Below are 26,085 nucleotides of genomic sequence, written 5' to 3' on the forward strand. Positions count from 1 at the left end.
GGATTCGAAACCAGTAAGTACCCCTATGGTGACAGGATGCAGCCTCAGCACAAATGATGAGTCAGCAGCAGTACATCAACCAACGTATAGATCCATGATTGGAAGTCTGCTTTATTTGACAGGTACCCGACCAGACATCATGCATGCAGTGGGAATTGTTGGAAGATTTCAAGCAAATCCTAAGGAAACTCATCTTCATGCAGTTAAGAGAATCTTCAAGTACCTTCAAGGAACTCAAAACTGTGGCCTATGGTATCCCAAAGATAGAGATCTCACACTTTATGCTTATATAGATGCAGATTGGGCCGGAAGCGTGGACGATAGAAAAAGCACTAGTGAGAGTGCATTCTTCATGGGTTCCAGATTAGTATCTTGGTTCAGCAAGAAACAAAGTTCAATAGCATTATCCACAGCTGAAGCAGAGTATGTGGCTACTGCATCCTGTTGCACACAACTCCTTTGGATGATGCAAACATTGCAAGACATGCAAATCACTTGTACTCCACCTATCTCCATCTTCTATGATAATACAAGTGCAATCAATATTTCAAAGAACCCAGTCATGCACTCAAAAACCAAGCATATACCAATCAAATATCATTTTCTTCGGGAACAAGTGCTTGAACAAAAGATCAAGCTGGAGTATGTTCCATCTAAGGAACAAGTTGCTGATATACTCACCAAACCGCTGCCCAGAGAGACCTTTGAATACCTCAGGCAAAAGCTGGGGGTGGTTGATGCATCATCTTGTTGTTGAATCTTGTCTGTTTCAGAGATTGTTGGTTGTATGCGAGTTTCATATGGGGTATACGTGTACATTCGCTGGTTTATGGATTGGTAAAAGACCAAATGGCACAGGTTCAGGGGGGGCATATATTATTCTAATAATGCATTGTTGGCATTATTGTAGAAGATCTTGGAGGAGAATGTAAAGAAGGAGTACATGGATGTTGATCTAAACATTGCTGCTAATGTTTTGTCTCTATGTCTTATATTTCTTTTGTCAAGGTCATGTAATGACCTGTGTCCAGGATGAATGATGTAATGTACTTGGTTGTCATATGTAAATTTCTGATGTAGCCCCACTTGGTTTGGAGGATGATCCCCACTTGGTTGGGTGATGAATGTATGTATAGAATCTTTTGGTGATAAGAAGGTCATTTGGTGTATGGTGGTTTATGGTTCTTTTTGAAGAAAATTTCTTTTGCAGATCTGGTCTACAGTTAGGGGGAGCACTATCAACACAGCAGAACAAAGTTTTCAGCATGTTCTCAGGGGGAGCATAACCCTTTGCCCTTAATGACAAAGGGGGAGAATGACTTTGACGATCTTGGGGTTGCCATCAAGTCCAAAGGGGGAGATTGTTGGCATTATGACTCAGGTTTGGCGCTATGGCACAGGTGTTGTCCTTGATGGCAACTCACTCAAGTGGAAAATCTCTGTTCAGGCTCTCAAAATAATAGAAAATGTGATACCCGCAGGTGAGCCTAACAAAATCTGCAGACCCGCCGGTGCCCTGAACAAGAAATGCGGGCATATCCGCAGGTTCTTTGAAAAAAAGGTGCGGATGTCATATTCACTCACTTTCATGCAGAGAAGCGCACACACGTGGGAATTTTTATGATTGGTCCATGGTATCTAGTCCGACGTGTGTGATCCTATGGTTTTGGTCCATGGTATTGCATCTAAAATATTGAACCCCAGTTTTTGGGTCCCTTGTATTGGCTTTCTATGGTTTTGATCCATGGTTTGAGTAAGGGCTTGCCTATAAAAAGGAAAGGAGATCAATTGGCTAAGCACTTTTTATGTGTTGAATATCTTAAGAGGAACAAGATCTGAAATAATTATAATCGGTTGGTGAGTTAGAGTTGAACTTGAGCATGAGAAGACAGATCAATTGAGGGGTCGTGATCTCTTTGGCGCATGATTAGATCTGTGGATCTGAAAATCCGTGACACATTGGAGGATTGATAATTTGGCTCTATTCGAAGGTCTGCAGGCGATCCACAGCGCAGGTGCGGTGGTACGCAGCTCAGCGACAAGAGCAGGTGCGGAGGTACGCAGTCCAGTAGAAGGCGAAGGTGCGGAGGTGCGTAGTCCAGCAGAAGCCGCAGGTGTGGAGGTGCGCAGACTAGAAAAAGCCATAGGTGAGGAGGTGTGCAGTTTAGCAGAAGCCGCAGGTGCGGAGGTACGTAGTCCAGCAGACAAATCATGTGCAGAGATCCGCAATCCAGCAAATGGAGTAGGTGCGAAGGTGCACAGTTCAGCAGATGGATCAAGTGCGGAGGTACGCTGTCAAGTAGATAGAGCAGGTGCGGAGCTACGCAGGGTAGACAAAGAAGAACTGCGGATATTCGCAGGTTTCTATTGGTGAAGTTGCAGACTTTTCTTGAAATATTTGTTGGCTGCCTTTTGTCTATTGTTGCTGAATTCTGGGTTTAGATTACTGGTATTGCTTGTCCAGTTACTGCATTCTAAGAGGCTCATTAGTTGATTGTAAAAGGATATTGGTTGATTCACATGTACTTGATGATTATTTGATGTTCATGGATCCAGTCTGAAAATTAATGAAACGTGGTCCTTTGGAAGACAAGAAGTGGGTCAGCACCTATGTAATAGTAGCTCAGCTAGTACAAGAGCTAAGGGGGTTGTAGCTCCCTTCCAGGAGAGACTCAAAAATGAGAGAGGGTTGTAGCTCTCTGCAGGTTGCAGCCTGCGTACTGGTAAAGGACTGCACCAGTATAGAATCATTGTAAAAGAAGTTTCTAATTGAAAGAAGATAGAGACACATTGCAGCAGGTGGTTTTCACCCACATTGGGTTTCCACCTTATATCTGGTGTTCTTTGATGTGATTATCTGTTTTTCTTGTTCCTGTTCATTATTATATGGTACTGACATTCAAATTAATGGTCAACATCTGAATAATAAATTAAATTATAAATCTAGAGGGAATATTGAAAAGAATTTGATAATACTGATTCACCCCCCCTCTCAGTATTATTTCCAACAACTTATTAACAGCATGTATTACAGCTAAAAATTATTTCTCAGTAACAGTGAAATTTAATTCAGCAGGGGATAATTTTTTGTTAATATAATAAATTGCATATGGTTTTTTATCCTCTTCCTACCTAAGGACTGCTCCAATGGCTGTATCTGAGGCATTAGATGATATCTAAAATGGCAAATCCCAATTTGGTCCTCGAAGGACTGGGGCTGTGGACACAAGCTTCTTTAGATCCTGGAAAGCACGTTCACATTTTTCTGTCCAAAGAAAATCAATGTTACCAGTTAGTGCATACAGAGGTGCAGCAATATGCGAAAAATGTTCTATAAACCTCCTATAATAACCAGAAAATCCAAGAAAACTGTCTACCTCTGTTTGAGTGGTAGGAGTGGGAATAAGAAAAATTATTTGGATTTTGGCTGGGTCTACCTGAATGCCAGCTACTGAAATATAGTGTCCGAGAATAAGTCCTTCAGTCATCATCATATAGCATTTTTCATGGCTTAAACAAAGCCTGGTAGCAATGCAGTGTTATAGGACTTTTTCCAGTGTATCCAATGTTGGATCGAAATTGTCTCCATACGGTGTAAAGTCATCCATGTATACTTCAAGTCCTTCATTTATTAAGTCTGCAAAAATGCTGAGGATAGCCCTTTGGAATGTGGCAAGAGCATTGCATAAGCCAAAAGGTAGAACTCTGTAGGCAAATGTTCCCCAAGGACAAGTAAAAGTGGTTTTGTCTTGGTCTTCAGGGGCAATCTGGATCTGATTGTATCCATTGAAGCCATCCAGAAAAGAAAATAATTTATTTCCTGCCAAAGTGTCTAATACTTGGTCAATGAATGGGAGAGGGAAGTGGTCTTTTTGTGTTGCTTTATTTAGTTCTCTGTAGTCCACACAAATTCTCCATTTCCCATTCTTTTTTGGTACCACCACAAGCGGAGAGACCCATTTACTATCGGAGATAGGATAGATGAAGTTGACATCTAAACGTTTTTGAGGTTTAGCTTTTACCACATCTTTTAGATGAGGATTAAGTCTCCTCTGAGGCTGGCGAACAGGTCTCACATCTTTTTCTATGTAAATGTGGTGGGTACATAATTGAGGGTCAATTCCTTTCATATTAGGATAGTCCCATGCAAATGCCTCTTTATATTTCCTCAACAGATGGATGAGCTTCATTTCTTGTTTGGAGGTGAGGTTAGCATTAATGTTTAAGGTTTTTCCCAGTTCGATTTCTACAATTTTACTATTTGCAACAGAGGTAATATGTATCGTTTGATCATGTGTATCTTTAAGAGGATCTTCTTCTAATTCATTATCGAATGCTGTCTCTATCATGTGACACTGTGTGTGGGATCTGGATTCAGTTTAACTAATAAATTTATTAATGGCATCGTCCTATGTCTGATCTTTAAAATCAAGTGCCTCTTGTATAGTTAATGGAGATCTAATGTTGTCAGAAAGGTATGATACAGGGTGCTTATTAGTTTTGATCATTGTGACACTTGGCTGTGCTGGAGGATATAAGGCTAAGTTCTTGATATCTGCTCCCCTCGTTATGGTCATATTGCCTTGTCGGCAGCCAATATAGGCATCGGTAGTTGCAAGCCAAGGTCTTCCTAAAATCAATGGGTGTCCATCAAGTCGGCTTTTGGGATTTATTACCAGAAAATCAATTGAATATTCCCAGGAGTCAACAGATACCATGACATCATGTAGCGTGCCCTCTGGCCTAACCACAGATTGGTCAGCCAACTCTAACAAGGTAGAGGTGGGTTCTACAGATGTAATGCCTAGCTTTTGGCAAGTAGTAGTTGTTAAGATGTTGATTGCAGATCCTAGATCAACTAAGGCATTAGGGAAGGTTTGACCATAAATTTGTACGGTGACTATTGGATTTCCTGGGTCTTCGTATTTAATGGGCGTTTCTTTTCCTGATAATAAGTCAGATAGAGTGCCAACTACTTAGACTCTTGGATTGTTTGCTGCATTCCTCCTTGGTTTCTTTACACAAAATTCTTTGATAGTCTTTACATATATCAGAATGTCTTGAATGGCTTGGAGGAATGGAATTTTATGTACAAATTTTGTAATTCTCCCAGAATGTCAAAATCAGGATATTGTGTAGGTCGAGGTATGATTAATCGTTCTAGGAATGAGGGAGAGGATGTGGTCGTTTGGTTATGAGTTTGTTGTTTTTCACATCCTATTCTTGTGACAGATGTTCTTCGGGTAACTGATTTTCAACATGGGTTGTCTTTTCTCCCTCAGTTTCAATAATACACCCAGATCTTAACTGAAGATCATTACACTCCCTCAGATCAGCTCCTATTTCTGATGTTTCTATTATTTGGACAGAATGGACAGGTCTGTTATTTGGTTTAGGGTTCGATTGGGCTGGGAGTTACGGTCTCAGATTAGACTAGGGATTTTGTTGTAAGGCTGGTAGTGTAGGTTGAGGGAGTGGCATGGTTCCTACTGGCTGATGCATCGGTCTTTGCCAATTTGTCTGCCAGGCTAAACTTTGTGAAGTAGGCAGAGTCCATTGTGGTGGGTATGCATTACTTTTCCAATATGGTGGATTATAGGGAAAATTTGGCCAACCAAATGGGCTTTCCTGATTCAGCCATGGGGTTGATGAAGGAAACCACTGAGGTGACCAGTTTGGGGGTGGGGGTTGGGATTGACTTTGCGACATATTATATTGTTCATCATTATACTGTGGAGACTAAAAAGAAGAGGTCGGGTCCGAAAACATACCAGATTGTCGCGGCTGCCATTGACGGCATTGGTTGAGAAAATATACCGATTCTGGCTCTTCTTCTACTTCCTTATATACTGCTTTTAATCCAGGAAGTGAGGGACAACTTTCTGTAAGGTGATCTTTTGTGTAGATGGCGCATGTTCAGACTGCATCTAGTGGACACTCCTTATGGCTATGTTTCTTCCTGCATCGGGGACAGAAGATTGCCAAATTCTGTTCTGCCTCCATTTTCTTCTGCTTGGCCTGCTGTTGAAGCCCCGAAAATCGGGTTGACAACAAGGGGGATACCCACCTGGTCCGGACCTTGGTTGGCAACTCCTTATCCGTTTGGTATAGTGGGTCCGACTGGGGATAATGGGACCAGTTTCCCAATTTAAGGGTGTGTGTGTGTGTAGAGTTGGATGATGTTGATCTAAGAGTACTTAAAGCTAATTTAATTCAAACTTCTAAACTAACTCTATGTTATTGTAATCTAATGAGAAACAACACATCTAATCTACGCTAACCCGGGGTGAATTTCTTCTATTATGCGATCTAAAGAGATTTCAAACAATAACTGGTAATAAAGATCATTCAGCTATCATAAGAATAGAAATCAATTAAGATAAACCACTTTGCATAAAAAGTTAGGCAAAACAGTTGTGAACAGCATATCGCATAATAAGTTATTCATATATCAAACATAAATAAATGACTCCACCATACAGAAGTGCCAAATGGTAACTCATACATTCATGCAGTAACATATAAACAACTAAAATCTATTCATCACTTTAAGAATATAAACATAAACAGTCAAGAGATAAAAGTACCATTTATGACTAGTTCCACTCATAAGCTTCAAGAAAAAATGATTTATCTCTCCTTGCTCTAACATCTACTAAGAGTATAGAAGTGCAACATCAGTAGCAGATATCAAATGCAAACATTAATAAACCTTGATCCATCCATTCATCAAAACCCCCTCCGAGGGTGCAAAAGTGCATGTTCTGAGGACAAGTTTTTTGACAAATTTCTGGACCCCTCTCTAAATGCATGAGAAGGGTTTAAATACTGCTAACTAATTAACTTAATTACATAAATTTAGGATACGGTTTTAAATGACCGCCCTTCTGCTAAAGCAAAACTATTTCTAAAAATTGAATCTAATTTCTAACCATTTCTGTATTTGCTCCTTAGTGCTGCAAGCATGCAACATTCGCCTAGGAAGAGTCGGTTGGTTGCCTTCTGCTTTCGTTTGAGCTATGAAAATAGAAATAACAAGCGCTGGCACCACTTTCTGGTAAAATAGAAGATATTTTCAAGAATCTTCCTCTGGCTGGGTGTATTCACTGCGTGTATACTTGATAATAACCCAAATTTCTCTCAAACTGATTCTGCTTTCGCTATTTCGGTTTCCGGCCTTGCGAATGACTAAATAAGTTAGGGACTTTGCTCTCTGAACAATTTTCTGCGTCGAAAACTGCCTCCGTTCTTTGTTCCGGGCTTTTCTGGTGTGTTTTCCTTCTTTAGCGCCTTTTTTCTTTTTGCTTTACCCAGCATAAGCTTCAGGATCTTTTGTAAACATGCTGCTTTTGTGCGCTTTTGACTCTAGGCGTTGGATGGCCTATTGACATCAACATCTGTTGAGTGATACTCTGGAATCTATGATCCTGTTGCATGCGGCATCCATTTCTGAAGGGATCTCTTCTCTGTTCTCCGAGCATTGACGCTTCCCCTTTTCCTTAGATGTTTCCTGCACATTGCTTCATGTTATTTCCTGTCTTATAGTTTACACAAAGGAAGACAGTAATGATAATAAAGATTGACATGAAAGCTTTAAGCTCTTATGAATGCATAATCATGACACCCATAACGAATTGACTCTTCGAAAAACACACAACTGTCCTTCTTGAATACTTTGGCGTACAATCATTAATTTCTTTTAAGGCGCGTGCCCAATTTTGGTTTACGGACAGCTTTCCTTGAATACTGCGCCGAGGAAAATTTGCGATGGGTGATTTCTGCGACTCGCATCGCAGCATCATGGATCGCGTCATCAAGATGTGTCATCGCAGAAATTCATGATCGCATTTATCGCAAATCGCATTCATCGCAGATAGCATTCATCGCAGATCGCAGATCGCGCTTAGTCATTCAATCATTGTGTGTTGCTTACGCGATGTTGCGATATGCGACGTCGCATATCGGCCGTCAGAGATTTCTTAAGATTTTTCTTTTAAGAGTGCTTCATAATGTATGCGATGCGATGAATTTCGCGTCGCTTCTTCGTAGTTTATTATGCTCATAAGAAAACGTTTCATTCTCTTCTCGCGATGCGATACAGCTTTAAGGAGTTGAAATACAAAAATTTTCATAAAATGTTTTTTGGATTTTTTATTAAGGGTCCCCATTTGCTTGGTGTTATTGCTAATACCAAACAAAGAGGGGGGTTGTTGGTGGCCACAACACCTGCATAACATCAAGTTGTGTACTTAGCATCCCTAGTATATCAGTTTTAAAATTTTCCAATAGATTTCCAATTTCTACATGCGTTACTCCTTCTGTCGAAATTTTATTATCTCTTGCAAACCGATCATGTTCTATCGGTTTCAATCTTGTGCTGCCTCTCGAAGTCTTGATACATAAGTCAATAATGTCAGCAAAAGTTTCCTGATAGATATCTCCTTTTCCCATAATATTTAATGTTTCAATTCATTGTTCCTTCATGCCCCTAATTAATGTTGTTTTTAACACATTATCCGGTAAAGGTAGTGATGCATAAGGAGATCTTTGAAGATTATACTGAAAATGTTCCACATACTCCTCTAATGTTTCATTTGGTCTAGCTACCATCTGGAATATTTCATCCTTCAGTTCTCTAGACCTACAATAGTCCTGATATTTCTTTAGAAAAGATTCTTCCATTTGATCCCAGTTATTGATAACCCCGCCACCTAATCCCATAAACCATATTAAGGCAGCCCCTTTTAATGTAGAGGGAAATAATTTTAGTTTCTGGGGGTCGGTGGTGTAATCATATCCCCTACACAGCACATCAAACTCAAATAGAAATGCATCCGGATCTTCTGATGTAAGACCGTGGAATGTAGGGATATGTTGAAGAGGTATTGCTTTCATGGGCACATTTGCTACAGTATCCACTATGGGGTATTACAATGTAGAGGTTTGGGTGTTTGGCTGGTTTTGAGCGATTTGGTCGAATATATGCCAATAACCTTCTGGGATATCTAGGAGGGTATTCCTAGGTTGAGAAGGAATGGCTTTAACAAGAATGGTTTTAATAACACTTCCTCTGTCTGGGATAATGAGAGTGCCTAATGTCTTAGGAGATTGAGTTTCTTCAACAATGATTTTTGCAGCACTTCCCTTGTCTGGGTTGTTTAATGGCTAAGTTGTCCCAAGAGGAGACCTTGGTTCCTCAGTTTCCCCTGTTTCTCCTCCTCCTTCACAAAGATTGCTGAAATTCCCTTCTTGTAATAATTCTAGAGTACAATTTTCAATTTCTTGAAAGTCTTGCTCTTCAGTTTGACTATGCACCTCAGCAAAGGCTACAAATTGTGATCCTGTGGCCTAAAGGGAACTAGTAGGCTGTATAGAAGTAACTTTTATGGGTCCTACTGAAGGCTAAGATTCTGCTTTCTTGAAGATTTCGTCTATGAAGGTTGATCGGCCAAGGGTCACCAACCCCTTAGCTTTTTCTGGCTTGGGTAGAGGTTTGGAATTCTTTTCTGGCTTTTTCTGCTTAGTCATGCACACAAATCAACTGCTAGATTCTGCCCAAACAAAACAGTAGCAAATCTATAGGAAAGCGAGTAGAGGAGAAGGGCTGTTACATGCTCCACACGTAGGTTCTTACCTTCTGTTTTTAAAACCCAATTCTTCCCTAACAGGTTATTACACTACTCTGGAAAAAACAAATGGCTACACTCTTTCCTTGGCAACGACGCCAAAATGTCAAGCTATAAAAAGGGTCTCTTTCACCTCTAATTAACTCACATTAGTTGTCAATCTAGGAACATTTTGTTATTTCAAAGAGTGTCTCAGTCTGAGGCTATCATTTTCCAGAGTAATGCTAGTAGTACAGTGTTCAGAAATACAAGAGTAAACGGATGCTTGTTTACAACAAACTACTTCAAAAGATTAAACTACACATTCAGAAAACTAAGAAATTTATCAGTCAAGGATTCAGTAGTAGTAACTCATCCCTTTGTAAACTGATGGAACTAAGGTAAATCAGAGAACAGATCATGGATCTGGGAGCCAGGTAGTAAATGTCAGTGCTCACTACAGTCCTGGATCGTTCTTCACACCAAAATAACAAAGGACAGGAAATGGAACGGCAGATAAGAAATGGAACAACGAAATAAGAAATAGAACAACAAAATCTGAAATGGAATAGCAAATCTGAAATGGAATAGCAAATCTGAAATGGAACAGCAAATGTGAGATAGAATAGCAAACAGGAAATTGTAACAGCAACTAAGTCTAGCAAGCAGTAACACCTTAGTCTACAAGATCAAATGCACGAATCGTGACCTACAGGAATCAAATGGCAATCCTTCACTCCTAAGGACGAATTGAACGACACACCAAAATGGAACATCACTGATTAATGACGAATTATAGAATAGCACTTCAAAACCATATATGCACACGGCACACCTTAATAGTAACCTGATCTTGGTAAAACAATTATCACTCTCAGTTATAAAAGATTACGACTGTGTTTCAGAATGGAACAACAATGTCTATAGATCCAACAGTCGAAAAGAACATAATCGATAAGATGAATTCCATAATAAGTGCACAGCACAGAGGCTCTGTAATTGAACAACAACAATATTCTGTAAAAACTGACAGTATTATATCAACACTTAGAAGAACAGTGATACATTGCAGAGTCAATGCAATAGTTCTGTCTCAATAAAGTAAACATAACATAGCATGTCATGTAAACTAACAAAACACATCAGATTACCAAATAACACTGATAATCAAACCACACATAAACCAAACGTAATAGTACAGGAGCAAGTGTCCTCCAGGGCTGGGCCCTTAGCCTCCAGGGGTACATCGCTTGAAGTTATTCCAGACTCAGGGATGAAATAGAAACTAATTTTTTATTATTGCATAAAATGGAATTACAGTAGATTAGTTCTCAATGAGACTCGATAATCAAAGTTTCAATCTTCAGAGATTACATAAAACATAAGGATTCAACCCCCTCGAGCTAACAGTGCTACCCCTTTTATAATGACGAAGGCGGAGATGTCTAGGCGCAAAAATAGTTAAAGCATCGATCCCTCAGGATCAAAGGATCCTAAGGGATTCGCCGAACCGTCAGTTCTCAATTATCTCTTTTCCTTCTTGCGCCGAGCCGACATCTCCACTTCCTTTCCAGGGCTGATTCGCTTTGATCTGTTTTTCCTTGTTTGCATATGGTTCCCCGTCAAAGGGACAGTGGTTAACCCGGCCTTGTTCTTTCCTTTAGCACGGCAATCTTTTGTTTTCCCTTCTTTCTGCATAAGAAAATGACAATTGTTAGTGTTTCCGCTTTGCACATTAATATCACAGGTTTTATTACAATTCCTTATCATTTTCCTAGTTCATGATGCAAAAGGTTTGTTATTTCTAGAGAAAAGATGTTGAAATAATTACCAAAAACATACCTTCTTTAGTACTCCACATTGGCCTAACTATTTTATTCTGACAGTGTTACTATTGAGTTGGAATATGTGTCCTCCACATATGAGAAGGTGTATTATTATGTTGCTAGTCAAAATTGGATTATTGTTGTTGCTAGGGTTTGGAGTTGTGGACCTGATGAAATTGTGAATGACTAAAGTACTTTATTATTGATGACAAGAGTTGTAATCTAATAAATGGTTTGAGTATTAATTTTGTAGAGGTTATACGTGTATGTTTATATTGTTGAGCTTCCCATTGTCCAAAAGTTGGAGGTTATGTTTGAAATATAGGCTTAGTGTTGTAAAGGCCTATTATAGGAAGATCACTTGACAATGAAGATTGTATGTTGAGAAGAGTTGTTTGTTGAAGTTCAAAAATAGTTCATTGATTTTGCCAAGGTTTGAGAATTAGAATATTGCTGATACAAGATAGTGTGTGATATATATTGTTCAGAGATTACGTCGCAGGTATGTATGCATGAGGAAAAAATATTTCTAATAACATATATGTTTGTACTGATGATGTTTTGTCGATGACATAGGAGTGAATGCATTCTTGAGAAGAGAAAAATTGATAGTTAATTTTGAAAATTGTGATATAGAAAGTGGATCTAGTTTGAAAATGGATAAAAGGGTGATCCATTTTGATTAGGGGGGTCAATGCCTCTATCAAGTTGGTTCTAATGAACTAATCTAAGGGAGTAAATTCTTCTTGTTGGTCAGTGCCAAAGAAATTGTGCAAGGGAGTGGGCTCTTCCTATTGGAGGGTGCTAGCAAAACTGTGAAGGGAGTGGATGTGTCCTATTGGTGGGTTCTAGTGAAATAATGAAAGGGAGTGGGTTCTTCCTACTAGTAGGTGTTAGTGGACACATGTAAAGAAAAATTTAAGAAGAGAAAAATAAGAATGGTGGTTTTCTTCCTATATGGGTTTACACCTTAATAATATTTGTATCATCTATGATTGATATTTAGGATGTGAGTATTTATTGTATGATTCCTCTCATATAATTAAATGATAAAAAAGTCAAAAGTACAAATTTGTAATAATTCTTGAAATACTAATTCACCGCTCCCCCTCAGCATTTCCAACATATTGAACTTGTTTCATGTTTTCTAAAGTCAATCCCTCACTATGTTTTCTCTTTTTCTTCCAAGTACCCTTTATAATTACTATTGTCCATGGGATCCCAATCCCAGTCCCATTAGGGGGTTAATTTATTTACGTTTACAATTAAGTAGTGGGATTTTGTGAATTTCGTTTTGGCCACTAGACATTTTTCTAAAACTTCAAGTCTATAATATTATTTTTTTGCTCTCGAAAATATTCAAGAAATCATTTCATTTGTGGTTATGAAACTTTAGTTTCCAAATAAGAGTAGGAATCTCCTGAATCATATTCCCTTGTGATTCCAAATGCATGATATCATTTAGTTATTTTTATATGTGGACCAATGGTATTTCTTTCCTTCTATAGAATTTTTTTATTTATGTTTCCTTGCATATGCTCATGGATATTAATGTGGAATGAGATTAGCAAAATTTATTTTATTATTTACTTTATTTCCTTTTAAAGAATACATGGTCCACTCGCAAATGCACAAGTTAAATATTTAATCTTTGATATTCAATTTATACGAGTGTGTTCAAATATAGGAGAACCACCTCTTTAAAAAAAGAAGAGGGATTCTAGAAACAAACCCTATGAGGTTGACCGTTTACCATATTAGAAATAACATCAACACTTACATGGAAATTCTATGTCTATATTTAACATTATTTAAGTGATCAAACCAACTACAAACAGGACCATAAATGGCATAACTTCTAATAGTTGTTTGGGAGGAATGAATAGATGTGAAAGGATAAACAAACCAACACATCTATTTTAGATTTGGAAATCATGTAATATCACTAAAAAATAATAATTTGGTTCCAACATTAGGCATAGGAAAGGAAGATGGCTAGGTTCTGTACATAGAAAATTTTAGGGGAAAATCTTAGCCCATGGGTGAAATTTAAGGGGTTTTATATTTTCAAGGGGAATTTTTTTTTATATTACACCCCTTTTCTATAGTTAGCCCAGAAATTATTTAAGAAAAATTATTTATTATATTTTTCCCAATGAAAAATAACTGCAAATAAGCATTCAAGCCCTGATTTTCCTGATTTGTAGGCCAGATTTGCTTCAATTTCCCTGATTTCATGTCGGATTTGCTTCCAATCACTTCGATTTCCAGGAATGGCACTAGTTAGGGGCTATTTCGCCCTCTACTACTCCTAGAAATCGAGTGTAGGGTTGAATTCACCCTGGATTTTAGTGTTTTTATGTTTGATTCAGTTGTATAAATTGGTATCTACAAACTACATTCCTCCTCATTTTTGCGTTGCGGGTGTGGAGGGGTCCCCTGTCTCACTAAGTTTGTATCCCACAACTACTCCTATATGCACGATATTCTCGTTATTTGTACATTTTTGTGATTTAAACCCACGCATGCACAATATTCTTTTTAATTGTATATTCTCTATGATTCGAACCCAAGTCAACAATGTGAAAGAGGCATAGGACTAGTGAGCCACAAAAATACTAAAAATATTTACAGTTTACTAGTCATCTGTGAATTTCATTGTACCTTTCAATTTAACTATACCCATTAATGTTGTTGAAAAAATAATAGTGATAGTTATCTGTTGGGTGGATATCAAGGCATGCATGTATCTGATTTGGTGACCACTTGACTCTGGTTCTCTGCTAGCTAGTAATAATATGTATTGCAAATTGTTTTCTTTGAATTATATGGGTATGTATGATTGGGATTCCACCTTTTCTTCCAAGACAGTTTGTAAATACCAATGCAATAAGTGATGAGGATATTTGTATATTGAAAAATTCAAGGTGTGGCCAGTTAGGGTTCCATTGTATCATTCTATATGTAGCGTATCCACCAAATATCACATATCCTCCAGTGTATAATTGTTAGGCCTGGTGGTAACTCCTCAAATGAGATTATTATTATTCATTTAGGTTGTATTATTATATACATGAGGGAGTGACTGTTGAGTTTCATCTCCCAATGAATCTCCATTTTCTCTATTATTTATTTACACTATTTACAGTTGTTCACCCAATCCCTATGATTAGGTGTCAACATCCTTGCCCTAATCTAAAGGGATGTTGGTGAGTCCAAGCATCGTTCTAAATCTTTCAAGCTTTTCTCTTCCAGGCGCTTTGGTGAAGATGTATGCAATCTTCTCATTAGTGGAACAATGGCGAAGACGGATTGTTTTGGCCTCAACATGATGCCAAATTAGATGATATTTTGTATTCATGTGCTTCATTCGATCATGGAACTTTGGGTTCTTGGCCAACTTTATTACCAAGGTATTTTCAATCATGAGTGGAGTTGAATATACTTGTTTTACCTGCAAATCTTCTAGAATTTTCCTGAGCCACACAATTCTTTTTTTGGCTCAGCTGCTACCACATATTCTACCTCTGTTGTGGAAATTGTTGGAATTGACTATTTGTGTGATCTCTAGGAGACAACTCTTGATCCAAGACTTATAGCATAACCCGAAGTAGATACCCCAATTTTTTTGTCTCCATCGAAGTCTGAATCAGAGTATCCAATCAAGTTGAAGTCGCCCACCTGTGTATACTTGAGTCCAAAGTCTTGAGTTCCCTTCAAGTAATTTAGAACTCTTTTTGCAGTATACCAATGTCCCTCACAAGGCTTTTGCATAAACCTGGAGAGGATTCCAACAACAAACAAAATGTCTGGTCTGGTAGTAGTCAAGTAGTTGATACTTCCTAAAAGTTTTCTATAATTTATTGCATCCTCAAATTCTTTTCCTTCAACGGATGTGAGCTGTACGTTTTTTTCCATTGGAGTAGTTAGAGGATCGCATTCAGCCATGCCAAACCTATTCAAAATATCTCCAATGTACTTCTTTTGAGAAAGGAATATGGACTTCGGATGTTGAGCTACTTCAATACCAGGATAGTAATGAACATAGCCCAAATCAATCATTTCAAGACCTTTCCTCAATTCCTTCTTTATGGATGCAATGTAGCTTCCATTTTTCCCTGTCATCAAAAAATCATCTACATATACCACAAGATATACAACTTTTTTTCCAACTTTCTTGACAAACAAAGTTGCATCATCAAGATCATAATGTTTGAAATTGAGTTTCAGAGGATGCTCAGTTAGTTTTTCATACTAGGCTCGTGGTGATTGTTTGAGGCCATACAAGGATTTCACAAGTTTGCATACTTTATGTTCATGTCCTTTCACAGCAAATCCTTCAGGCTGGGAGATAAAAACATTCTCTTTTAGATATCCATTCAAGAAAGAAGTTTTTACATCCATTTGATGGTCTTTCAAATTGTTCTTAGCTACTAGGGAAAGAGTCTCTGGATGGTAGCCCATTTTGTTTTGGGGACAAAATTCTCCTCATAATCTACCCCTTCCTTCTATGCAAAACCTTTTCCCACAAGCCTAGCTTTGTGCTTGTTAAGTGAGCCATCCAATTTATACTTGTTCTTGTAGACCCACTTGTAGCTAATTGGTTTGGTTCCCAATGGAGGATCAACCAGCTTCTAAGTTACATTATTTATCAAGGCATCATACTCCTTTTGCATCACTTCTTTCCATTCATCATGAGAAGAAGATTCTTTGAAGGAAGTTGGCTCAAAATATGTAGATAAATTCAATTCACAATCATAAGAAACATTAATATCAACAGGTGAATCAGAGTGATCTACATCACCTCCATTTTTCTGGATTGAAATTCTACTGCCTGTCTTTTCAACCTCATCGGGATGAACACTTTTAAGTGTCTTTGTCAACCACTTTGGGGGAACTTTCTGGGATGGTCTATACTACTTAGTTGATTGAGTTGGGAGTGAATCAATACTGAGTCTCCCAATTATGTCAATCACATCACACAAAGTATCATCCATTGTTAGAGTTTCATGCGGGGCAGAGAGTGATTCAAAAAAAGATTCCACAAGTTGATCTAGTATAGGAATCCCCTCTTCAAGATGTGGAATTTGATTATCAAATTCTTGAAATGACTTAGTAGTAGGTATAGAAACAACAGAAAAATAAATCTCTACCTTTTATATAATCAATAGATAAAACAAGAGAGAAGAAAAACCTACTTGTAGTTTTCGCTAGCTCCTTGTCTCTCTTGTCCAATCTTGCCACTCCTTTCCATACATAAGCCACTTGAAAAGTACCTGAACAAACACAGAGACAAAAACCCATTAAGGAAAATGATAATGATCTATTGCTTATAAATAACAGGGAATAGAGAATATGATATACATATGAAAGCATCAACATATAACACAAGCGTAATGAGAAAGTTTTGAAGACTTTATTGATAAGAGGAATAATTACAACCCATATGTGCTCGATCCAGTGACACTCTTCCAATTCAATCCCTCTTCACCTCATGAAAAACAAGACACTTCAACACTATACAACACTTTGTAGTCAACTCTGGTCTCATAACTGTTACAGGGAAAAGTGTCTATGCATAACTGCTAATCCCACTAAGGCGTGGTAGCTACCTTAGAAACAAACAAAGTAAAACTACTTTCGTTTTCCTTTATAAAAGATAGATGAGAGAAGAATAAAGGAGACCAACCTCTGTCTTCCGCTTGGTTCCTTCCTTGATTCCTCTCTCTTCTGATAGTCCTTTGCTACTTGCTTCCTTGTATACCCAGCTTTACAGAGTACCTGTATAATCAAAGCAGCATAACACTATACGAGAACATGGATCTATTATCATAAACAATCTAGGATCAGATGTAAATTAACCATACAAATGCACAAAACATAGATTACACAAGAGTATGGAGGAAAGCTTGAATAGATTTATTGATAATCAAGAAAGAGCCAAGAGAGTTACAACCAGTTGTTCTGACCCAGCATCATCCTCTCAGCAAGTAAGCCCTTCTTCACCTCATGCAAAGCTTAGATCACCCAACACTATGATGTTGCCTCAAAAAACCAACAGCAATTCCTTAAAAGATGCAAAATTCCAGCCTCTGGATCTCTGGGATGAGGGATCCATATATAGATATCTGTAAGGGAGATGAGTCATCTTGTGATTTGATTAGTGTCTTCCCTCTGATAGTTCTTGCTTCCACTTGGAGATTGATGATCTCTTACTCATCCTTGGTCGAATTCAGAGAGGCAAGTGTCACACGAGAAGTTTCTGGAAGATTCCATGCTTCTCCACCTCGCGGATTGACACTGCCATTTGTCTCTTCTCACCCATCGCACCCCATAGAAGGGATTTTTGAAATGCAACGCACCCACTGAGTGTAATTAGGTGAGATTCAATGCACTTTTCCTATGGAGCAGGTGAAATGATCCTGTTTTGACCAGTTCTGAGTAGTTCTTCATGGAGAACTTCTGGGATAAGCTGTAATCAGTTGACCTTGTTCCTTTAGGGGTTGGAACAACACTTTTAGGGACTTTTGAGTCCTTGGTTTATGAAAATTTTATGCTTGGGGTTGCAGTGCCCAAAAATGTCTATAACAGTTGCCCCCTAAAGCATGAGGTCGTTAATCTTTTTTTATGTCGGGTGAAATGCTTTATCATGAGGATCCGAAGTTCTTTCAAGCTGGGAGGAGACCTGTAATAAGATACAATACAATACATTATCTTCATAATATTTTCATGATCTAGCTGAGGCGGGCATTCCCATGCTCAGCTTTATAAATTTATTTTCATGTACATAGGACAGACAATCGTCTGAGTGTAGACTGATGATTCTGGAGGAGCCATCATCCCATAGATTGGATGATTATCTGTGCAGCAATGATGTACATTTGATGTCTCTATTTTCCTGAATATATATCGTAGCCCGGATGGATGAAACTAGATCTGGGGTCTTCAATCTCATTCGATCTTGACTCAAAGTACAAGTCGATCCATGTGAGAGATGTTCTGGAGTCGAACATGGAAAGACATCACCTGATTACCAGCCAATGATGTAAGCTGTTAACAGGCGCGAGAGGAATCACCGATAATGATAATGATCCTCAAGGTACTACAGTACAATTCACGTGGTGTGAATAAGGTACTTGGTGTCGAACACCACGCAAAATCTTTCAGTCGAAGGCCATTGATGTAAACCTATCGCCGGAAGTGAGAAACTTGCCATTGAGGCATGCAAGTTTCAAAGTACTAAAGTGGGTGTTCCTAGATCGACTTCTTGGATAATGAGTTGATGTCGACAAGAAGCGATCCTTCATAGGAGGGCCTTAATGAATCCCACATCAATGACATGGAACAGAGAAAATAATTTTAATGGAGGTGAAAACGATCTGGTGATATAAGGTTCAGGGTGGCGGTCATGAAAGAATGGAGCATAAATGTATTGCAGCGGGTGAGACACAGGTGGATTCTCTGAGTGAATCCTCTTGAACATATCGGCGACACTGACATGATGGATTGGTAGCGTTAACCCCAAATTTGGATGGTGTGATGTGACCATGGTGATGTGACCGGTGAATGAAACAACCCAACCCGACTTGGATGCGGAGTGAAAGTGTCATGTTCAAGAGCGACTTGCTACCAACAAAGTTTCTTCAAGTTTTCTTCCCAATTTTTCCCTAGTCATTGCTGACCAGTACCTCTTTATTTTTTTCAAGCTTAAGGAGGATAACATATGCTTGTTCTATAATTTTCCCTTCGGGCAAACCCATCGCTATGTTTTAACAAGCCTAGTGATAGTGAAACTCGTTCTTGTCTGCTATGGACAAGTTTGTCACTATTAGGTTTTAACGAGTTTAGCGACAAAGATAACTCGATCCTTTTCAATTTTAGAGAGTCTGAAAAGGGACGTAAAGGAAACTCCAAAAATCCTTTTTCGTCATCTAATCCCTTAAGTCCGAAAAAGTATAAAACAATACAGAAGGGATGAATTTTCGATACTTTTAACGAGCCGAACCAAACAAGCGCTCAATCTTTTTGTGTAATAATCCCTCAAGTCCAAAAAGATTAAAATCTAAAGGAGGGATAGCACTTCCCGTCCCTTTAACGAGTTTGAGAGGCCAATGGTTCAGCAACCTTTTCATATTTTACGAGTCAGTTGAAAAGAGCTTAAAGGAGACTCGTCTTTGAGGAACAAGTGATAAAATTGGGTAGCAGCTGATTCAAGGTAAGGTTTGGAATTTTCCAATCACAGTAGCATTACAAGGATGGCTAATAGGATCACTGTTCGCAACTATTCCTCAAAAGGGGTAAACAATAAAATGGAGGTGAATGATCGGCCAATACAGAGTGGAGGTGATGATGGGAACACGACCAAGGCTTTAAAGGCTGAAGTACTACATTCACGATGGTTATTTACCGGGAATTGGTTCATTTTTTTTTTAGCTTAAATGCTGGGGAAAACATTTGCTCATTGCTTATGTTTATTTTTTAACGAGCATGAAGTCCGCGTTAAAATTGCTCGATTAATCCAGTCTTATAATAAGAATGTCTCGTATATAAAATGGCAATTATTTCAAAGCTTTGCCCCACATCCTTTCTTTATGTAAGTTAGGAAACGACCAATCCTACGAGTTTAAAGGGTTAGAGGACCTACAAATTTAAAAAATAAATGGTCACTCTTCGCTTGCACGCCAAAATTTTTGCATGCCCCCAGGTATAAAATAGAGTTTCAAGGGCACCTCTCAATCTATCGACAAAACATTTGTTTTATCGAGAAAGGTTTACCTCTTTTAGGTTACCAAAGATTGTTTTATCTACAGTGCAAACAAAACACTTCTTTGGCGATGCCTACTGAAATAGACAAAGGTGAGTGGCGCAGACGCCCCCACCCACATAACTTTGACAAGGGAATCTTATTCAAGTCCAACCCCCTTTTCCAATCACGGACGGGAGTGTCAGACTAGTCATATATCTCTCGCAGAAACCTATCCTATACCTGAAGTTTTCCTGCCAAAGTAGACCAGGGTGCATGCCCCCTGCGTTTCAGTCATGTCCACCGAATCACTCGCACTCATCAGGTGGACAAACTGGGGATTGATGAGGCATTCCTTGCGTGAAAATACCATTCAGGGATGGTATATGACTATTTTCCATGTGTGAACTGGGAAATGAAAGCTGGTCTACGAGCTTGACCACTCTTCCTTCGTGCAGAAAACACATTACCATAAAGAGTGATGAGACAATGGCTCCCATGCAATAAATATAGTCTCGTCCAAGGAGTAGATTATAATCTAGGGGTCCTTGGACTACCATTATGTTAATTTGAATGGTTTTCCCTCTCAATGTTATGGGCACATTGGGAAGGATCCCTAACAGTCAATTGGTTCCTTTCTCAAAGCTTGTTAGATTTATCATCTCAGGCAAAAGCGATGGCGAACCAAGCGCTTTCCAAGCAGTCGAGGAAAGGATACTCACAGAAGCCCCTTCATCTATGATGGTACCGGCCATAACCATTCGATATACTTGAGCAATGATTTGGAATGGTACACTAGCCGGTAAACGGGGTCTGCCTAGCTGATTCCAGTCGAAGGAAACAACTAGGTTGCTTGGAGGTGGGACTGAATAGACGGCCGGGTACGACTCTGATGAACTTCCTTCCCATGGTAAAGGAATGGGTAAATTGCCCCCATGTTCATCGGAGTCTATGTTTACGAAAAGAATTTGGATGGTGTCATCCTTGTTCTCTTCAGTGACTATATCATCTGAAGATGGAACCTCTGAAGGCAAGACCGGGTCAACTACCGCCTCCACCTTTTTACTTTCATCTGGTATGGGTTCAGATGGTTTATCTTTAATGATAGATGCCTCGGCCGACCACCTGGGTGGGTCAGCCAGATCTTCAACTAGTGACGGACTCGGCAAGAGTTTCTTGTATCCAGGAGGAAGTCATAATGGTGAAACCGGACGATCGTCCAAAACTCTTTTAGCCTCATCTAAGAAGGGACAACGGTGGACGGCGTGATCTCCTTCACACAGTTTACAAGGAAAATTGCACTTTCCTTTTTGTCCAGGGACTTCACTTTCACTAGTCGATGGTGTGCTTTCAACATGATCATCAGAGGTTGATGACACTGGGTTGTGCAAATGAGGAGACCAGTCCCTTAAGATCCGAGGGATGCATGGAAAATCTCTATGATAGTGGTCTCCTTTGCAAATGACACATGGCGATTTAGGCCTGGTCAGTGCAGTGTGCGATTTTCACTAGACGACGCTTGGTTTCGCCTTTTCGCCTTTGTCTCCTTCTCCTTCTTCTCTTTCTTCTTCTTTTCCTTCTTCTTCTTAGGTACTTGATTTTTGGCTTTACCAGTCTCATCAAGCAAAGAGGAAGGAGGAGAGGAAGAATTGGACGAAGTAGAGGGTTGGGGGGGTAACTCTGGAATTGTCTAGTTTCTGACTCGATTGTTTAGGAATTGCGGTGTTCTGAACGACGGAGGTTGAGAAATGCCATATGGGCAAGCCAATCGTCAATCCTGGAAGCGACAACGTGGCCATATGGGGTGCACCAACATCTCCCCAAGAGGAGAAGGGACTAGGATTTCCTCCATGGGGAGCTCCTTGGTTGGTGGACTCCATTCTCTCAACCTAAGACCAACGTAGGAAAGGTGATGATTATTCCGTTTAAAATAAATTTTAGACGCTTTGACACAACTTGTTTTTTCAATTTTAAAGAGTCGAGAAAAAACAAAAGATGACTCTAGTCGCCTTCGATTTTTAATGAGATTGAAGTGACAATTGCTCAGATGGGCCTTTTCCGTTAAGGAGTCTGAAAAGGAAAGAAATGGACTGCTCTGGAAATCTATGCAGAGGGATTACCAAACCAATCGCAAAACTGCAGAAAACTTTTTATGGTATGGCAGTCAATCTTCCCGAATGTTGTGTTCAATGCATTGCGATCGATAGGGTGGCAGACACGGCTTCCTATGGATAAAGGATTAAGCCTATTGTGGTCTCCCAAAATATACTCGACGGTACGTGGGAGCACAAGTCCGTACTGGCACTTATCATCTCAAAGTGGAGGAATCACCCAACCAACAGTGAGAACAATAGTTACCAGGCTTTACGACGCCGAAATACGTCTCTAGCCTAGACTTCTAGATGTTGTGCGTTAGGTTCCAAAGCGTTGTTAGATTCATTAAATTTATTTTATAGTTGATCTTGCTTAAGAAATTTTCCTTTCAGGTTCACCGTGTGATGTAGATGTACAATTCCTAAAATGCAATCTAAGATGATACACAGTCGTTTTATCTTCTTTGTGCAATGAAAATCCTAGCTACTAAGGAAAGAGAAATAGTATTCTTTCAACAAAGAGAAAAGAGCACACACTATATGGACTGTCCTAAATCAAACCAATCAAACAGTCTAAATGCAAATGCACATGCATGTATTTGTTTCAGCCTTCTTAATATGTGAATAATAAAAAAGAAAGCTAATGCGCAAATCTGAATTACTTTTTCAAAGTGACAATTACTAACAAGTTTCCTTTCAAAATCAAAATGAAGACAATGACGACACTTTGCAATTTGGAAATGAAAACTTGCTTTTGACACTAGAAAAACTATTGATTCAGATCAAATACAATAGTAACAGAGTAATCGACTATCAAGAGCAATCAAAATCTCTTCTATGACTGAAAACGACACTTGCGACACTCTCAAATCAAGAAACGACATTACAATTACGTTAACTGAAAATGACTCAACAAATACACAAAAACATTTACAGTTCTTTTCACAATGGAGGCGGAATAACTGCAAGGAAAGGGGTTTCAAACAGAGGTGTACTGACTACAGGCAGCAAAATTCTTGAATAGATCTGAAAAGAGTGAACAAAAACCAAAATTCAGGAACAATTCCTACTCTGAACAGTGCACCTGTAACACAGTGAATCTTAAATGCAGTGCAACTAATATACTCGGGAAGTGCGTTGAATTTGAGATTCACATAACAGAGAGTGCACTGGGCTAGGGACGAGACTTTGCTTGGGTTCTGAGTCACAGTTTGCAGTTCAGTTCAGGGATTTTGGTCGAGCAAGTGGTAATCAGTAAATCAACAACAAGGGTAGATCTAAGGAGGTTACTAGAGCCACCACAAGGGCAATTAGAGAGTTTGTAAATCAGTTGTTTAATTCATAAAAAAAAACCCGGAGATTGACTGAAGCGGCATTTATCTACTTTGCATTTACATAGCAAATGCAGTTCGAAAGCTACCTGGCTCAACTTCAGGCTCCGTCTGTAAGTTTATAAAGTAAACAAATGTAGATAAACAAACAACCTAGTCGCTCCCCAGCGGAGTCGCCATTTTGTTATAGGGAAAAGTGTGTATGTAGAACTGCTAATCCCACTAAGGCGTGGTAGCTACCTTAGAAACAAACAAAGTAAAACTACTTTTGTTTTCCTTTATGAAAGATAGATGAGAGAAGAATAAAGGAGACCAACCTCTGTCTTGCGCTTGGTTCCTTGCTCGATTCCTCTCTCTTCAGATAGTCCTTTGCTACTTGCTTCCTTGTATACCCAGCTTTACAGAGTACCTGTAGAATCAAAGCAGCATAACACTATATCAGAACATGTATCTATTATCATAAACAATCTAGGATCAGATTTAAATTGACCATACAAATGCACAAAACATAGATTACATAAGAGTATGGAGGAAAACTTGAATAGCTTTATTGATAATCAAGAAAGAGCCAAGAGAGTTACAACCAGTTGTTCTGACCTAGCATCATCCTCTCAGCAAGTAAGCCCTTCTTCACCTCATGCAAAGCTTAGATCACCCAACACTATGATGTTGCCTCAAGAAACCAACAGCAATTCCTTACAAGATGCAAAATTACAGCCTCTGGATCTCTGGGATGAGGGATCCATATATAGATATCTGTAAGGGAGATGACTCAGCTTGTGATTTGATTAGTGTCTTCCCTCTGATAGTTCTTGCTTCCACTTTGAGATTGATGATCTCTTACTCATCCTTGGTCGAATTCAGAGAGGCAAGTGTCACAGGAGAAGTTTCTGGAAGATTCCATGCTTCTCCACCTCACGGATTGACACTGCCATTTGTCTTTTCTCGCCCATCGCACCCCATAGAAGGGCATTTTGAAATGCAACACACCCACTGAGTGTACTTAGGTGAGATGCAACACACTTTGCCTATGGAGCAGGTGAAATGATCCTATTTTGACCAATTCTGAGTAGTTCTTCATGGAGAACTTCTGGGAGAAGTTGTAATCAGTTGACCTTGTTCCTTTAGGGGTTGGAACAACACTTTTAGGGACTTTGGAGCCCTTGGTTTATGGACATTTTATGCTTGGGGTTGCAGTGCCCAAAAATGTATATAACAATAACAACAACATCTCCCTATAACTCAGTATTTTCTAGCTCCTGATCTCTTAGATGAGTGATCTTTTTATAGGTGAATGAACGAGGTTATGCCATCAATGGTGATAATAAATGCCTTTCTAAATTTAGAAATCAGTTCCATGGAAGAATGAATAGGGGATTGATGTTCCTTAACTCCCTTCCTCATCCAAATGTGAACTCAAAGGAGTAGGTGGCATTGAGAAACTTCTAGAGGCTTCCAATGGATAAGGAATCTTCAAACCCTCATGGAAATTCACTCAAATTCACCCAACGTAGGCCAAAGAGGGACCAAGTGCACTGCATAGCACCCTGTCAGTGTATGGTTTGCATTGCAGTGCACCCTAATGAAGGCCTACCTACGCTGATCTTCTTAGAGGTAGCTTTTGGATGTTTTTAGTGATGGAACTTCTTGGGAAGTGAGGCATTCTGATGACTAACTTCTTTAGGGCATGTAACAACTGCACTAGGGGATGATGGGCCCTAATAGTATCGATCTGCAAGTTGGGGTTGATGTGCCGAAATGGATCTGTAACAGTTTCCCCCTAAAGCATGAAGTCATAAATATATATGTCGAGTGAAATGCTTTATCACGAGGAGAGGAGGTTTCGAGACAGAAGGTGACTTGCATCAATTACAATACATATATCATGATAATTTTATTTTTCTCATGAACTAGCTAAGAGAAGGCATACCCATGCTCATCTTATAAACTTTCATTACATGTACAAATATAGTCGTCTACATATATAGACCCATGAATGGTTGACCATGAATGTAAGGGAATTGTGCATTTGATTTAGTACTCCTGAAAATATTGCAACATGGATGAATGAAACTAAATCTGCGGTCTTAAATCTCGTTCAATCTTTTGCTCAAGGACAAGTCTAACCATGTGAATAGATGTTCTGAAGTCGAACATGGAAAGACATTGTCTAATTACTAGCCAATGATGTAAGTCGTTAACAGACACGAGAGGAATCAATGATAATGATAATGACCCTTAAGGTACTACAGTACATTTCAAATGGTGTGAATAAATGATTTGATGTTGAACACCATACAGAGTTTTTCGGTCAAAGGCCATTGATGTCAACTTATCACCGGAAGCGAGAAAACTGCCATTGATGTATGCAAGCTTCAAGGTACTGAAGGGGTGTTTCTAAGTCAGCTTCCTGGATGATGTGTTGATGTTGACAAGAAGAAATTCATCATAGGAGGGCCTTTATGTATCCCACATCTACGACACGAA

The 26,085-nt window shown here is 39.1% G+C and overlaps 1 pseudogene; it reads left to right on the forward strand.

The window, feature by feature from the left end:
• Positions 1-1,527: 1,527 nt before the first annotated feature.
• The window catches only part of LOC149243417 (sucrose synthase 4-like), a 122,328-nt pseudogene continuing 97,770 nt past the window's right edge, over positions 1,528-26,085 (forward strand).

Source organism: Pinus tabuliformis, chromosome 8 (genome assembly GCF_031772625.1).
Source record: "Pinus tabuliformis cultivar Carrire ecotype Pingquan chromosome 8, CPIR1, whole genome shotgun sequence".
NCBI classification, from domain to species: domain Eukaryota; kingdom Viridiplantae; phylum Streptophyta; class Pinopsida; order Pinales; family Pinaceae; genus Pinus; species Pinus tabuliformis.